Source organism: Malus domestica, chromosome 04 (genome assembly GCF_042453785.1).
Source record: "Malus domestica chromosome 04, GDT2T_hap1".
Lineage (NCBI taxonomy): Eukaryota > Viridiplantae > Streptophyta > Magnoliopsida > Rosales > Rosaceae > Malus > Malus domestica.
The window spans coordinates 9,025,001-9,030,544 of NC_091664.1; the positions used below are offsets into that span (position 1 = coordinate 9,025,001).

General features: G+C 35.5%; 1 long non-coding RNA gene across 1 annotated transcript; it reads right to left on the reverse strand.

The window, feature by feature from the left end:
• Positions 1-1,379: 1,379 nt before the first annotated feature.
• LOC103433026 (uncharacterized) lies at positions 1,380-4,772 on the reverse strand. The gene is made up of 2 exons (XR_529066.4): positions 4,495-4,772; positions 1,380-2,092 (listed from the first exon to the last, which is right to left on the reverse strand). It is a non-coding gene; the product is annotated as an uncharacterized lncRNA (long non-coding RNA).
• Between the last annotated feature and the right edge of the window lie 772 nt (positions 4,773-5,544).

The window sequence follows — 5,544 nt, forward strand, 5'->3', positions numbered from 1 at the left end:
AAACTACCACATTTCAGATTTTCCAAATTTTGTTTCACCTCCGGGTTTTAGGCATCGCTTTGATATCCCGCAATCTTCCTTTGAACGTTCATGGACCATCTTTAAGCTCTCAAAACTCCTCCACTCAGGCTCAAAATTCCTTTCTTTGCATTTAGACCTACAAAACAAGAAAACTACAAATAAAATACTAAAGGATGAAAACTATTGCAAAAGGTATTTTTAAAGCAAGTCTTTTATCAGTTGGATGAGGAGGAAATGTTCACCTCACTCTTCGGTGGCTGCATTTACGGGGATGACATGGAAAGCAATGCTGACGCCAGTCCGTGAAGCTTCTCAAATTAATACATTGCACTTTGCGTTTATTTTTTCATTCAATTTTTACTACTAGATAAAATAGCGTCCGTTGTTTATGCGCGTAAAGATAATTATAATTTATAAGGTTGTTTGCGTTACATTTTAGTTGATTCTAAATATCTCACACTAACATTGTCTTGTATATACCATGAATACCCTTAACGGTCTAAAACAAGATATTTTACATAAAGTTACTAAATTTGGAGTGATTGAATATAAAGGTATCTAATTTTGTATGATTGAGATATCTTGTTCTTGTCTGGAATATCCTGCCCTGTCCTAGTATGTGGTTTAGTAGTGAAATGAGCTTGCTTTCTTCCATGATACGCATGTGGTCATAGGAACGGAAATCACTTTTTACTTGTTTTTGGTGAACTTCTTAGGAAAATGATCCTCGCCGAATCCTTTTCCTAGAGATCATAAGGATCCCACCATCATGACCGTTCATCTTACATTGTGTGGTTAATTTTTATTAGGTACTATTTATATTTAATTTTAAATTTTAAATTTTGAAATAATTTCTTACTGCACGATGTACGATGAACGGTCACAATCATGGAATCCCTAGGATCATAGAAAAGGATCCGGCGATGATCCTTTTCCAACTTTTTTTACTTGTTTATACACCAACAACTATAGCTTTCCGCTTATATTTACTAAATTAAGTGAAAGAGAAAAGGAAAAATTTTCAAGAGAATAACTTCAAAATATCATAAGAATTTGTTTCCTTAATTTGTTATCAAATAGCAATACATATTAACAAAAACGAGAGCAAATACCGCGTTGTTTAATTAACACTTCATATTTTATTGACTGCTCCTCACATAATTAATACATCCACCTTTACTTTTTAAATTAAAGCTCATCTTATCACATCCAAGCTCATCTTAACACATCCTGCATATTTTTCATTACTACCCTCATACCTCACACTCTCATACACCCACAATCATCAGTTTACAGCACATCAAACTCTTCATCTGTTTCAAACAAAAGAATAATCTACATTTTAAAGACAAGAAAGATGAATTAAATTGTTGTATAAAATCTCCATCCTACCGTTTGATTTATATAGACATCCAAGTACCCTTTCAAATTTTCTTGAACAATCACGTTCACTAGTACAAAAAACAGTTTGCACGACATAGGTCCTTCGTCGATCAAAGTCAAAAAACGTCGCACAAAAATTAACCCAATGAAACCTTCATCGCACACCAACCGTCGTGCCAAGGTAGTGAAAGCAGGGTTTGTGCGACGAAGAAGTAACATGCATCACGCAAAGTACATACAAGATGTCCGAACAAAAAAGAAAAACACTACAAGTGGTCTTCTAGGTTTGATACATTAGGCTACTGGGTATTAGCTGGGCGAAGTGGCTGGGAGGTCGAAGGTGGAGCAAGATTAGGTGCTGGCATCGAGATTTGGAGGTCAAACATCTGTAAGGCCCATACAATAATACTCATCTGCTCACCCTGGGCCGCAAGCTGACCTTTTAGGGTTGTCACTTCCTCCTTCAGGGCATTTACCTCTCATGTGGTCGATCTGGAAAAGGAGGCACCCGTCTCATGAACCCGCACCTTCCCCATACACCGAACAATGCCATGACGACGACCGAACTTCTGATCCAAGACCTCATTCAGGATCTGAAAACCTGGATCCTCGTATACAATGACATCCTCAATCAAGAGGCACATTGGTCATACTCCGACAACGAGTGATTAACTGCGACATCTATACACTTTTTGAACCATAAAAATATAACATTAGAAACTAATCCTTTCTTGCATTTGAAACTAATCATTTCAGAAGGAAAAAAAATACAAAGTAACAGGTATTCGATTCAATCAATACAAAGTAATATTCTAGGTCTTTGCATTCATATTTTTTCAACCCACAATGTTTTGTCTGTTTGTCTCATACACAAAGAAAATCCTAGTGTTCTAGTAAATGAATCATGTGGAATGATCCATGTGATGGTGATGGCATGAGGTCTAGGTTTGAAAATTACACGGAACAAAAAAGATAGAGGTAGTAGTGCTTGAAGAAAATCAATCAAAAGAGGTTCCTGTAAAGTTCACACAAGAAACATGTAGAAAGAAGAAAATAGTAAAAAAGATGCCACCCAACAAATTCCTTTTCGACTCGCATACAAGATAGAATGTTAACAAGGGCATCAACCAGTCTGAACCAATCAGTAGCAAAACGTAGAGAGGTATCTGATTCTTTAGAGTGGGGAAACAGAAAGAAGATGTATGCATATGGAATCCTTATCAATAAATTAGCTCAAAATGCATAAGGGAAGTTATGGTCTGTACTGTGTAACCAATCCCAGTCCACTATATCTACTAACCAACAAAAAACAGAAGCAGAGCAAACCAGAATAGAAAATGGAACCAAGTGACATCTAATAAACCACATGTCACAAACAAGTATTAAATAGCAATTATGTTTCATCCTCACATTTGCTTTGCTCCCATCAACCACAATACCAGATCATTGAAAAGCAACAAGAGAAAGCAATGATAGACACTTGGGGACAAAAAATCTACACCTACCTGTCAAACCACATATATCTACACCTACATGTTAATACCTCTCAACCACATATATCTACACCTACATCTGCATGTCAAACCCTCTTAAGCGCCCCCCTTGATAGTTGAAGAAATGTTCAAGAATCAGTCGTTGTTCAATGTTCGAAGCAAGAAATATGAGAAAGCAAAGCACTAGCAATTTGGAGGGAAACAGAACTCAGAGAAGACCAAGTAATAATAAATTAGAGCAATTGAAAACATGAGAGGACTCCAATAGGTTGCAGAGAAGATATAGGAAAAAAAAAGGAAATATACAGATTAAGGTAACAAAGGCAATACCAAGGTTCATTACATTTAATAGTTCTCAAAGCAAATTGAAAGCTTAAGTACATGGAATGATTAAATTGATTGACATCATGATAATATCATCAAGTTTGGCTTGTAGCTACCATTTGAAATAAAAGCAGTAATTCAATGATTAAACTGATTGACATCATGATAATATCATCAAGTTCATAGCTAGCCAACTAAGGTAGACAGAAAGTTCGAAAGGATAAGAGGTGGTCATAGTTGGTAATTGGTACATGATTTATATAATCGAAATCTGCCTTAATCCAATTATTAATCCTAAAAGTGTATCTTACGACATAGGCACTTTGCAAATTCTCATTTATTATTTTCAAATTCTCATTTAGTAATTTTCAAATTCTTATCATTATTTATTATTTTCAAATTCTCATTTAGTAATTTTCATCTGCTTGCTTTACAGAGTTTGGTTATACATTTCTTTGTCCTCATAGTGGAACATAACAACTTTTGGTTCAAGTCCATCTCCAACTTGTTATAGGAATGCACTAATTCTCTTAAATGTGTTATATTATATACATATTTTTTTCTAAAAGGATTACAAATTCCTTTGGCCAACTTGACAAGACAACAAAGCCTAATCAACCCCATCATCGCCGGTTCAGTTACGCTAGTAAGTAATCAAATCACAACAGTAGAGTTGCATCTTTGTACTATTAATTATATGCCATCTTTTGCAAGGGTTCTGCTTATGCTCAATATGCACAAGATCAAGCCACTTTCCACAAGTTCTATCATTAATTAGCATGTAGTCTGAAAACTAAAACAAGCTATCTGAAGATACTTCCAAAAGTTGGACCATGAGGTACAATGTTGAAGATGAAGCAACTGTAAAAAGTGTGCAGAAGAGTGGTTTGCTAAGCATGTTAAGTTATTAATAAGTGATTAATAAGCAGCTGTAAAAAGTGTGCAGAGGAGGAACAAAAGGGTACTGTAGTTTCTAGTACATACTATTAGCAATATCTAATTTCAGAGCTTTCCTTCATACCATTTTCCTGAGCCCAGTTACCTTTGCATTTGCCCCGCAACCAATTAAAAAAATCACAGATTTGCAACCAAAGCTTTCAATATACACAGAGCTTTCAAATAAAACCCTAATTTAGGATTAAAGCAAACACAGATTCCTGCAACACTCACCAAGTAAAACCCTAATTACCCTAATTACACTTAAAGTAACAACAAATAAAACCCTAATTTAAGTGTATATATGATAATTAGGGTTTCCTAATTACCCAGTTACCTTTGTCTTCGTCTAACGATGGGTGGGTAACGGCGACGAATTCCTCATGCACTGTATTGCATGAGGTGGATGTCTGGCGTCTTCGAAAATGATGAAGGAAGACAAAGACGACCGGAGTGAGAGAGAGGGAAGCGAGAGACCGAGTGAAAGAGAGCTGTCTGGACGATTGAAAATTGCAGCTTGTAAATAGGGGGTATGTTTGCCCGTACAGACTCACAAGCTAAATAGTAATCATTTTGTAATTTTTCATTGAAGTGGCTCTATAAATAGAGCACTTCGATTGTTCAAAGTTAGAGAATATCAAGAAAAGAAAAGGAAGAAATATAATACTCTTAGTATCCCTTATTTTCTAATATCTGCAATACTTTTATCAGTGTGATATTTTGCACCACTTCGTCCTTGTTCTTAGCAAAGGTTATTTCTCTCCTTTTGCCTATTTATAACACGTTATCAGTACGACTCTTTAATCATTTCTCATTTCCCTTCACCGAAAGAAAAAAAATGTTTCCTCTAAGGTTTTTACTGTTCTTCTTCTTCCTCTGCCTTAATTGTTGGGTATACCCTCGCGAAGAACTGTTTGCACCATGTTTACTTCCAGTTCTCAACCTAACAATTACTTATGTCTTTGATTTTTTGTTTGGTGTAACTCTTGACTACAAACCCAATGTTTATTTATGCAATCTAAGATGGTGTGGTATCATCGCCTATCTTGGATTGCAGATCTAATTTTACTGCAAATTTTAAGTGGAGCGGTATAATCCCCTACCCTATCCTGCATATTTAAATTTACCTGCTATTTAATTTTATCGAAATTTTAGGTGGTGTGGAATAATCATCCACTCTGCTCTGTATATTTAAATTTTATCACAATTTTAGGTGGTGCGATATAATCGTCCACCCTGCTTTGCATATTTAAATTTATCGCAATTTTAAGTGGTGTGGTAAAATCATCCACCTTGCTCTACATATTTAAATTTTCATGTTGTTTAAAGTAGTGCGGAATAATCGCCCATTCTATATTTGTTTCGATGAGAATAGTGCGGTCAATTG